Consider the following 12,795-nt stretch of genomic DNA (forward strand, 5'->3'; position numbering starts at 1 on the left):
AGACCAGTGAGTTTCTTCGTCGCGTGGTGCGACGCCTACCTTTTTCTTGAATTGTGTGATTCTCTGTCGCGTAGCGCGATGAAGTTAGTCAGAGGACCATCGCATAGCGCGATGGGTCTAAAAACCCAAATTTTTTATTTTCAGTCCTTTAACTTTCAGAATTGGCATTTTTAGCCCCTTAACTTCTAATCTTGACATTATTGGCCCAAAACTAGATGGGGTATTTTCACGGTGTTACACAACATTTAACAAATGTTTGAACACACAAAGAGGTTGTCTACGTTCGCCAAAAAATTGCTTTAGTTCAAATTAGTTGTTGAGATCAAGAAGTGTGTCTATTCTTAAAGGATTGCGATGATCTTTTTGTCTTAACTACCAAAGGAGCCAACGCGATGGTTTGCACATGCAAGGTGTACGTGCCTTTGAAGACAAATAGGTTTCAAGTCTAAACCTCAATTGTATTGATTATTGTTGGCATCAGTATAATAACTTGATTATAAATTAAATAACCCCTCTTTAGAACCATACAATTACTTGTTAGACAAGAATAGGAGAACTACTAACTCAAAAACCCCCTAGGTTTGTAAGTACAACAACTAGGTCCCCATACTTACGCAAGATTACACTAACAATCACCCCCTAATCTTGTGACACCGATGAAGCTTCTCATCTCATTAAACTTCAACCGTGGCAAAGCTTTTGTAAGGATGCTTGCTCTTTGTAAATCTCCCCTAACATGCTCCACCTTGATTTGCTCTCTCTCAATGCATTCCTGAATGAAATGGTACCGCGTGTTGATGTGTTTGCTTCTCCCATGAAAAACCGAGCTCTTCATCAAGGCAATAGGCGATGAATTATCCACATTCAACGTCACGATATCCTCCTTTTCTCCGATCATCTCTGACAACAAACCCCGAAGCCATAAGGCTTGACATGTAGCTGATGTAGTTGCCATAAATTCAGCCTCACACGATGAAACGCCACCATTCCTTGTTTCTAAGAAACCCATGATATCAGTGATGTGCCATAGTAGAAAATCAGACCTGAGGTGCTTCGACCATCATCTATATCCACCGTATGACTACTATTACTATACCCGTGCAACATACTGTTTCCACCTATCGAGTAAGTAATACCAAAGTCTAGTGAACCTCTTAGATATCGAAGAATATATTTAACCTCTTGAGCATGAGCTTCAGTTTGTGATTGCATGAACCAACTCTCATAACCGACCGAGTAGCTTAAATCAGGTCTCGTATGCGTTAAATACCGTAAGCTTCCGATAATTTTTCAATAATCAGTTGGATCTACCTTCGGATTTTCATCTTCTTTTAACAACTTTAAGCCCGGTTCCATAGGAAATTGAGTCGAGTTACATTCCCAAATATTTACTTATTATAGGAGCTTTGTTGCATAACTGCTTTGCTTTAACGTTATCCCATGATCGCTTTGTTTAACTTCGATCCCGAGATGCAATAATCCGAGGTCAATTATCTCGAACCTTGACTCCATTTGTCTTTTGAATTTTGATATCTCTTGCACGCTTGTGCCCATTACTATAAAATCATCCACATAAACTCCAATGAGTAGTAGCCTTTGACCAGAACACCGTTTGTAAACTGCTTGCTCTTGTTTACATTGAGTAAAACTGTGTTCTTTTAACGACCCATCTAGTTTAGTATTCCAAGCCCTTGGTGCTTGGCGTAGACCGTACAACGCTTTAGCCAACTTGTACACTTTTCTTTCTTGACCTTCTTAACGAACCCATCTGGTTGAAATACATGCGCTTCTTCCTTTAAATCACCATGAAGAAAGGTGGATTTTATATCCAAGTGATGCACTTCCCAACCTCGATTTGCTGCTAAATCAAGTAAAATTTGAACGGCTTCGATTCTTACAATCGGTGTGAACACCTCCTCGAAGTCAATCCCATATTTTTGAGCATACCCCTTAGCTACGAGTCGGGCCTTGTACTTGGTTATTTTCCCAGCTTCATGTCTTTAGATTTTATAGACCTACTTTAAACATATCGATTTTACTTTGGGTAGTGCTTCGACTAACCGCCATGTCTTGTTTCTTTCAATCGACTCAATATCGAGTTCCATAGCCTTTCTCCAATGTTTTTCATTATTCGCTTCTTGAAAATTTACCGATTCATCATCAAATAATAATAGGATTTACCTAGTCAGTTGTTGGGTCTTTATTGGCGGGTGTCGATGTACCTTCAACCAGAAAGTTGTTAAATTTCTTGGGTAAAATCGTCTTCCGAGTAGTTCAACACGGTTGGATAACTTGTAACGGTTCTACGTTCAGGCCAATGTCGGGCCTAGTCGGGCTTACGCGTGGGCTTCCACCTTCTAAACTTGATGACTCACTTTTGCTTCTGATACAAACTAGCTCACCGGTTCTGTTGGGCTCTCCGGTATCTTGTCGGTCTATGGACCCGAGTCAAAGCTGATTGTAACATGCTTAGGTTCGGGTTCAATATCGTACCCGAAAATAAACTCGGTCCATTCCGGACCCTTTTCTCCCTCTTGTTTGCCAAGATCAGCCCACCCGTACCTTTTACATTAGTTAAACTTGACATCCCGCATAACGTGTGCTCGTCTTTTGATCCGAAAACTTGTCATGTTAACTTTGCTCGTTTATTCTATCTCTTGGTTTATTTGCTTAATCATCAAGGTGAGAAGTCATTCCCCATTTTTTTACAACTTTTAAACGTTTTGGGGACACTTGCGTACTTATTAATATTTTCATGTTATATATTATTCGCACTAGCAAACTGTGAGTGTTGTGTGTTATCAATTAAATGCTAATTGTTTAATTGTTTACTTTGTCGCATTTGGAGAGGTTCATCATAATCATATAAAAGTAGGATCATACGCCGCCTTAGTAGCCAAAGCCCGATTCACAAGGCAATGGTCAACCGACACCCTTATTTGTAATTTTTTTGTCATAGAAGCCATAGCCTGTGTTCGAGAGGCATGTTCAACTAACACCTTTATTTGCTCATAATTTGATTGATTTATGCTCACAATATCAGTTTTGCTCATTTTACTTATACATTATTATTAGTGTCAAAACTTGTGACTTTTCTTACTCCACCTCGTGTTGACAAATCTATATTATTTTGTCTGCATTTGCAGGTTATCATTTGGTTGAAGCTAAGATGAAGAAACACTTAAAGAGACCTTAGTTAATGAAATAAAAGAATATTTGTGTCCTATTTTGGTAATTTGTTAAACTTTGTGTACTTGATTGAAATTTTATAATAAATAAATAATTAGATATTGACATATTTAAATTGTATAATAGTACCCTGTGAGCTGTGAACCAACAGTCCGCACCCCGGCATTTCCACCTTAGGTTGGGGTGTGACAAGACTGACTAAGAAAGGTTGTGCTTACACCAAAACCTATAGAGACACCGACATGATTTAATGAAATGGCATGATTGTTCAACCGCAGCTTTTCATCCATCTCAAACGACTTTCTGGTGAAGGTCAAGTAACTCAATATTGTTGTATTTAGATTTATGGTTCTTTTAATAGTCGTCACATTACTATTCCACATGTAAGGCAAAGAATTCAACAACTTCTTGTTTACTTCAAAGTATTCAAGATTAATGCTGACACTTGTCATCTTGGTGTTAAGGGTTTCAAACCTTTGAATGAGGGATGTAACAGATTCTCCCTGAATGCAGTTGAACATGTTGGACTCACCTTTCAACATATCTTTTCTAGTTTCCCTCATGTCTAAGTTACCCTCCAAATTCTCAACCAATGCATCCCAAAGATCTTTAGCAGAGGTACATTCTCTAAGTGTTTTGGCAATGCCAACTGATAAACATACACTTAAGACACCGTAGGCCTTCTCATCATCAAGGATAAACTTTTTATCCTCTTCAGTATAGCTTGCAACAGGCACGGGTTCAGCAAGAGAAGATGTGGTAGGTATATGAGGACCATCTTCAATAGATCTTAAGAGAGCAAAGTCATTGATTCTTATGTAGTTATTAAATCTCCACTTAAACTCCTAAAAGTTACTGTTCGATTTCAGAAACTTGGGAGGTTTGTTTGTTGTACCGGCTTTATTCTCAAGCATTATATACGTCTTCACCTCAGGATCTTGTGCCATCTTGATAACCGAATCAGTAAACCAAACACACTTGAGCAAAAAGCAGATTTGGAATACAAGTTCAAAAGAATCGAGTCAAAATAATTTGAATCGAATCGAATCAGAACGAATCGAATTGAATCAAATGAATCGAGTTGAATAAATTTGAATCGAGTCGAATTAATTTGAATCAAATCGAATACAATCAACTCAAATGAAAAGGAATGGAATCAAGTAAAAAAGAATAGAATCAAATATAGAAATTCGATTTGATTAGAATAAACACTCGATTCGATTAGAATAAACTCAAGTCGATTAAAGCAGACTCGATTTGATTAAAAATCCAGATACTTCTAATTCCAATTTTTACGTATGGATCTGACAGCAAACAACATTTTTACCACTTTTGAACCTTCACACACAATTAGAAACTCGAAGAACACTTCAACAACCTCAAACACACATTTGAACCGGATTTCAAGCATGCAAGCATTCTATGTTAAACCCGAAATCCACTTTAAACGCTTGAACACACTTTGTTTTGCAAGAACACACCTCACAAACACACAAACAAGACCAAAATCCAAGGTTGTGACCCAAGAACCTTAACTAGTAGAGCCGAAAGCTCTGATATCAATTGTAGGTCCTAGAAACGGGATCAAACAACTAAGTTCTTGGATCAATCTCTAACCAACTAGCTAGTAGAAATCACTATTTTTGAACCGAGATCTCGGATGTTGTTGGTGTTAGTTTATTTTCTTTCAAGGTAAAGAAAGAGAGGGGGTGGAGAGAGTTGGTAAGTGGAAAACATAGATCAAATTGACAAAAGGTTGTTTAGTGCATGGAAGGATGCACTATTGTTGGTGCATAATGTCAGTAGTTCATAGTCTAGTGTCTGTAATCGAGTCTGTAATGTTAATTGTGTTTTGTTTATGTTTAAGCGAAGTTACTGACAAGTTCGCTTATCAGGCGAACTTGTTAGTGTAGCGAAGTTAGCAACAACTTCGCCTGAACATATCAGGCGAAGTTGTCGTGTATTTATACACTAGGTCACGGCTTGTTTGTAAGTGGTTAGGTAATCGTATATAGACGTGTGTGAGTCGAGAGACGTGAGAACCAGAGAGTATTGAGTCTGTATTCAGTGATTACATCACGTGTTTCGGTTATAATATAACGTGTGTTCGTTTATTCGTATCGTGTGTTTGTTTGATTCGTGTTCTACGCTCGTAACGACCTACGCAGGGATTCCGCACCTGTGTAGATCGAGATATCTCATGTAGATCCATCCAGGGAACCTACAATTGGTATCAGAGCTTTTGCTCGATTGTGTGGTTCGGGATATTCACGCGGGTGAAATCATCCCGTTTCGACTATTCGCGGGACGTATTTTCTGTGTTTTTGTGTCATTCTTACCTCCTACCATCGTATTCAACCCTTTACACCGTCAAAAACCTCGAAAAACCCAGAAATCAGATCTGCAGAAACTTCGTGTTCATCAGGCGAAGTTGCCGTCACTGTTCGTAGGGTTTCGGCGAAGATATAAGGTTAAGAGAAGTTGTCCACAACTTCGCCTACCTTTTCAAGTTCGCCTAACTCAAGCGAAGTTCTCTACAACTCCGCCTACCTCCTAAGTTCGCTTACCTCAAGCGAAGTTAAGAATCAGCGAAGTTCTTTAGCGAAGTTAAGACTTAAGCGAAGTTATCCGTAACTTCGCCTACAGTACTTTTCAGAAGAAATTTTTTTTTGTTTTTTCGGGTTTCTTAGTTTTTGAGAAAGATGTCGTCAATTAACATCTCAGAGTTAGTTAAGATGGAAGTAGAAGCAGGGTCAGCTACTAAGGCCCCAAAGTTGCTTAAAGGAACCGACTTCGTTGCTTGGAAGGATCGGTTCGAACAATATATCAAGTACCAGGATGCGAAAATGTGGGTATGCATCCAGGATGGTTATATTCCACCAACTATGGAGTACGAAGGTCGTGATCAGATCAAGAAGTACAGCAAAATGGAAGATGAAGAAAAGAAGATGTATGAGGCCGAGAGCAAGGCTCATGCTGCTATCACTATGGCTCTTCCACAAGAGATCTTTCATACTTTTAGAAAGTACAAGACAGCAAGAGAGCTTTGGGAAGCTCTTGAGAACCGGTTTGAAGGGAATGTGGGAATCCATGCTTCGAAGATCAAATTGCTCAAAACCCAGTTCTCAGTCTTCAAGTATTTAAAGAATGAATCTCTAGATGATATCATCACCCGATATTATCATCTGATGACTGAACTGAGCAACTATTCAATTTCTTACCGAGAAGAAGAGATAGTTGAGAAGCTTCTTGATGCTCTCCCACCAAAATGGGAGATGTACACGGTACTGATGAGGGAAGACAAAGACTTTCCCCAATATGATCTGGAAACGGCAGTTAACAAGCTCCGAACCTTTGAGCTTAACATGGTTAGAAAGGAGACACCTACGGATCAGGTTCAAGATCCAGGTATGTATGGTGTTAAAGTCAACTCTAGTTCAGGTTCGAAGACTGATTCAGCTGCCTACTACTCGAAGGGAGAGTCGGGCGCCAACTCATCACATGAGGGGCATGTGTCAGTCAACACGAATGGTGATGTTTGCTTTGTAGCAGGTGGATCTAGTGGTTCTAAACCGCAAGCAAGCAAGAGTAGTTGCTCTCCAAGTATTCCTAGCAACAACTACTCTAAGATGCCTGTGAGTGTCAAATCTGCTGAAGAGCAGTTTGCTCTATATGCTTCTTTTATTGCTTCCTATGAGAACTACATCCAGGGGAAGATTGTTGATCCAGCTATGTTGGATGAAGACTATGACCAGATTGATGCTGATGATCTGGAAGAAATGGATCTGCAATGGCAGATGGCTATGATCGTGAGAAGATTGAAACGGTTTATGAGAAAGACCGGAAGAAAGTTTGTCGGTGGAAGGCCAGGGTTTGACAAGACGAAGGTAAGATGTTACAACTGTCAGCAAAACGGCCACTTTGCTAAGGAGTGCAGAAATGAGCGTGTAGAACGTGGTCAAGGCAAGTCTACACAGCATAATGGGGGTAGTAAAGATTATAGTGCCATGATTTCCAGAGAATATGGTGAATATAACTGGAACCTGCATTCTGAAGAAACTTTCGAACAGGCCAATTTGGCGAATGTTGAAACTGCAGGGAGTGAGAAGGCTACAGGAGAAGATCAAGCTTTAATGGCAGATGTTAAAGACCAGCTCTCCGAGGTATGTTCTAAACCTACTTGTTCTAAATGTGAAAACTTGTCTGAGCAATTAGCAACTATAACTGATCAGTATGTTAGTTTGGATGTTGAGTTTAAAACTCTAAAAGAAGATCATCATTTTACAAAAGCAAGAGAAAATAGCTATAAAGTTAAAATAAAAGCTTGTGAAAAAGATATTAAAAGTCTAAAAGTAAAACTTGCTGAAAAAATTCAAGTGATTGATCTAAGCTATGAAGTTTTGGAAGAAAAAACCAAACTAATAGCTGAAAGAGAAAAACAGATTGCTGATCACCAGGTGAAAGTGGTGGAACTGAATAGAAAACTTGAGCAGTTCAGAAATTCCTCTGCTATTCTTGATCACCTTGTTAGTGATCAAGGTTCCTCAGTTAAGAGGGGAGGAATTGGTTATATGAGGTTCCACCACCTTATAATCACAATTACACTTTTAATCCTAGTAATCAAAAATCTGTTGACTTTGAGGTTGTTCAGACAGTTCCAATTAAGGTAACTAGTAAAGAACCAGATATTAGTAGAGGCGAAACAAGTCCGCCTATTTCAAGTGTTAAAATTTCTGATCCGAGTCCAGTCTCATCAAGTTCGGATAAGTCATCCGAGCCTGGTAAGGCAAAAGAGGAGGCGGTATTGCCAAATGGTGGAGAGAAAGATAAAACAACTAAAAAGAGTTCTCCGCTAAACCCGTATGTCCCACCTTATGTGAGACAAACGGGCGGTAATAAAGCCTCGACATCTAAAACACCTGTTGATAAAAAGGTTGAACATAGGTGTTGTTTTAGGTGTAATCAATTAGGGCACCTAGTTGCAGATTGCCCTCTGAAGCAGAGATTCAGAGGTGTGAGGCCTACTAAAACTGAGAATAAGCCTAATGATAATCATAATACTGGTAAAAATGAAAACCATTCAAAATTCAGAAATGTGACTAATTCAGGTTTTCATAGAAACAAATCTCAGTTTTACACTGCTAATAACCAAACCGTAAGTTATAATTCTTTTAATTCACAAAGGTTTGGAAGGCCTCACAATCAATCTACAAGGAGGTATCCTAATAGGACTTACAGGAATTATCCAGATACTAACTTTGGAAAGCCAAAGTTTGGGATGTATAGATCCAAGACCAATTGGTCTTGGGTCCCTAGATTCTAATCTTTTGCTTTAATCGTGCAGGAACAGTTGAACAGGGCTGCCAATAATCTTTGGGTTGTGGATAGCGGCTGTTCCCGGCACATGACGGGTAACAAAAACTTGTTACACGATTTGAAACCTGTTCAATGAGGGAGAGTGAGCTTTGCTGGAGAAAGTGGAGGCAAGATTACAGGAATGGGAACGGTGTCTAATGGAAAGATGACTCTAGAGAAAGTAAACTTTGTCGAAGAATTGAAGCACAATCTGCTGAGTGTGTCACAGATCTGTGATAAGGAGTACACCGTACATTTTACAAAGAATGAGGCGATTGTGTTGCATCCTGGTTTTCTGATACCAGAGGAGTGGATTGTGATGAAGGCTCCACGTGAGAGGAATACATATATTATGGATATGAGGTCGACTGAAATGGCCACGGAAGAATCATGCCTTATGACAAAAGCGAGCGAATCGGAGTCCGAATTGTGGCATAGAAGAATGGGGCACATTCATCTTCGGAAGATGAACCACATTGTCAAGAATGGACTTGTGCTGGGCGTTCCCTTGAAAAGTTTCAACTTTGAAGACAAATGTCTAACGTGCAAGAAGGAAAGTAGCACAAGAAATCCCATCACACCAAGAAGGTCAATTCTATTGTCAGTACTCTAGAATTGCTTCACATGGATCTCTTCGGTCCCGTGAATGCAAAAAGTCTAGGAGGTACTTCTTATTGCTTGGTGATCACTGATGATTACTCACGATATTCGTGGGTATATTTCCTGAAATCAAAAGATGAAACGGCTCAGATGGTGAAGAATTTGATTACCAAAGTTGAGAACGTTATGGATAAAAGGGTTAAGTTCATCAGGAGTGACAATGGAACGGAGTTCAAGAATTTTGAAATGGAGATCTTCTGTCTTCAGAAAGGGATTGAGCACCAGTACAGCGCTCCGTATACTCCGCAACAGAATGGAGTGGCTGAGAGGAAGAATAGAACGTTAATTGAAGGAGCCAGAACTATGCTGGCTGATTCGAAGCTTCCTGTGGTGTTCTGGGCTGAAGCTGTTGCTACAGCCTGTTGTATCCTGAATAGAGTCTTGACTGTTAAAAGACTTAATAAAACGTGTTATGAGCTTATGCATGGGAGGAAGCCCAGCTTGAGTGGTCTTGAACCATTCGGGTCCCCTTGTTCGATTTTAAAGACAAATTCTAAATTTGGTGAAGTAGCCGATGAAGGAATCTTAGTCGGTTATATTGTTGGGACTCCCAACAGACGTGTCTTTAATACATCGACCAGCAAGGTTGAGGTGGTGTGTAACACCGATATCACAAGTTACAAACCGCCAAAACCAAGCAACGGAACTGCTGAGTTTTTCGACTATGATAGACTTTTTAAGTCTTTTAACATACCTTATTTGGATAGTGCAGAAGTAGAAGAAAGAGTTGCTACGAAGATGATCCTTGACGAGGAAGAAAATCTAGTGCAAAGACAGCTGTTTGATAAATGTCAACCTTCCTCATCAAATGCTATCGATACCCCTGCTGCCTCTCCTGAAGAAGAATTTTTCAATCCGTTTCACTCTCAGCAAGAAACAACCATTGACGAGCTCTCTTCTAACTTGGAAGACAATTTGCATGTCGGTTCTGTTCCGACCACGAGAATTCATAAAGATCACCCTTTGGAGAATGTGATTGGTGATGTGTCCTCCGGTGTACAAATAAGACGTAGCTTGAATGAGCACACCTGTGTTTACACAAGCATTAAGGAGACAGGCATAATCAACGAATGCTTGTACACCTGCTTTATCAGCCAGATTGAACCAAAGAATTATCAAATGGCCCTAAAGGACAGCTCGTGGGTCGAAGCCATGCAAGAAGAGCTGGCTCAATTCAAGAAAATGGAAGTTTGGACTTTGGTTGAAAAACCAAAGAATGTGCATGCGATAGGCACAAAATGGGTTTTTAAGTGCAAGAGAGATGAGAAAGGGATTATTATAAGAAACAAGGCGAGGCTAGTCGTTAAAGGTTTTAATCAACAAGAGGGGATTGATTATAATGAAGTGTTCGCTCCTGTGGCAAGATTGGAAGCCATTAGATTGTTTTTGGCATTTGCTGCTTATAAGAAGATGAAGGTATTTCAGTTAGACGTGAAAAGTGCGTTCCTAAATGGGAAAGTTGATGAGGTTGTGTACGTTGAGCAACCTCCGGGTTTTCCTGACCCAGACTTTCCAGACCACGTGTACAAGTTAAGCAAGGCGTTGTATGGACTACATCAGGCACCTCGTGCCTGGTACTCAACTTTATCAAATTACTTGCTTGAAAATGGGTTTGAAAGAGGGAAGATAGATAGCACGTTGTTCTTCAAGAGAGAAGGAAGCAACTTCCTGCTGGTGCAAGTCTACGTGGATGACATTATCTTTGCTGCATCAAAAGTCTCCATGTGTCAGGAGTTTGAGACTGTCATGAAGAAAAGGTTTGAAATGAGTGCTATGGGTGAACTAACTTTCTTTTTAGGATTGCAGGTTGATCAGAAGAAGGATGGGATGTTCATTCATCAGACCAAGTATGTCCATGATGTGCTCAAACGCTTCAAGATGGAGGACAGCACTCCATTCGATACTCCAATCTGCGTCAACCATAAATTGGGTGCTGAGACAGACAATGACGCAGATGTGGACCCAACTCAGTATCGGGCTATTATAGGTTCTTTAATGTACTTAACTGCTTCTAGGCCTGATATTATGTTTGCAGTTTGTCTTTGTGCTCGTTTTCAGGCAAACCCAAAGGAATTTCACATGAAGGGTGTGAAGAGGATCTTGCGATATCTCAAAGGCAAACCTAAGCTGGGGTTGTGGTACGCGAAGGGAGGAGACTTGGAGTTGGTAGCTTACACAGATTTTGATTATGGAGGGTGCAATCAGAGTCGGAAGTCAACTACTGGAGGATGTCAGTTTCTAGGAGGCAGATTAGTGTCCTGACAATGCAAGAAGCAGACATCAGTCGCCATTTCAACATGTGAGGCAGAATACATGGCAGCATCCAACTGCTGCTCCCAGGTTCTGTGGATTCAACAACAGTTACGCGACTATGGTCTGAATTTCTCACTTACTCCAATTTGTATTGATAACACTGCTGCGATCTCAGTAACTAATAATCCCGTAAAGCAAAGTAAAACTAAACATATTGACATACGTCATCATTTTATACGGGATTGTGCTGAGAAGAAACTGATTGTGCTTGAAAAGGTGGATATGCTTGATAATTTCGCTGATTTATATACTAAAGTGTTTGACAAATCAAGATTTCAAAACCTTGTTGAGTTGAATGGGATGATCAATCCCGAGTAACCATGCTTTTTGTGCACATAAATAAAAAAAATGTCACTATCGCTTAAAATTATGTCGGTTACCTCAGTTTGAAGGACATATCCTCGGATATGTTTGGTCCTCATTTTCTACTTGTAGAGTTTGAGGATTGCCATTAACCAGATGACTGAATGTGACCGGGGCGGTTTATGATGTGTTTTTATTCATTCGCTGAAAATTAGTCGTTCATACTTAGTTAGAAGGACACATACTTGTATGTGGTCGGTCCAGCGGATCCATTGGATCCTCAGGATAACCGTTTACCTGAAGACTTTGAACTGATCGGGGCGATTGAAGTCAAAAATTTTTATTAAGGGAAATGAAATTATTTTTCAAGTCTACTACTTCGTAAGAAGTTCGTTTGCTATGTTTAACAGAAAATTGATCCAACCTTGGAAAATGATAGATATACTGATTCTGTGTGCTTAACTAGTGAAGTTATTAGGCTTAAAAGGCTTTAGAACAGTCATTGTATGTCATGGTAGCTTTTTATGGTGCGTAAAAGTAGAAGTGATACTAACTAAATCTACTGGATTTTATGTGGAAACTTCTTAAGAGTTCTGCATGTCTTCATATATATCTTTCCGAATGATAGGCAGAAAAGCGATTACCCAGTCATACACGAGCCCGTGAGTGTTCTGATTCCCGTGAAGATAGCGTGTCAAGACACTGCAGTGATCCAGATTCGGGACTTGCAGTTATTTTCTACTTGAAGTTGTGTATATACATGTTAGATTAAAAAAAAAATTCTAGAGTTCATAATGATAATGATTATCAATCAAGACCCAAGAAGATGAACGGGAAGCAGATTCTAAGATCGAAGAGTAATTACTACTTAATCAGACACTACGGGTCAAGGTCAATTCGGGGTGACTTGGGGAAAACCAAATACGCCTTGAGAATAGATAGGAGGCATCATAATCTCTGAGTTGTTGCCCACTT

Source organism: Bidens hawaiensis, unplaced genomic scaffold (genome assembly GCF_021521415.1).
Source record: "Bidens hawaiensis isolate Kalapana, Puna unplaced genomic scaffold, B.hawaiensis_p1.1 tig00002977_1, whole genome shotgun sequence".
NCBI lineage: Eukaryota > Viridiplantae > Streptophyta > Magnoliopsida > Asterales > Asteraceae > Bidens > Bidens hawaiensis.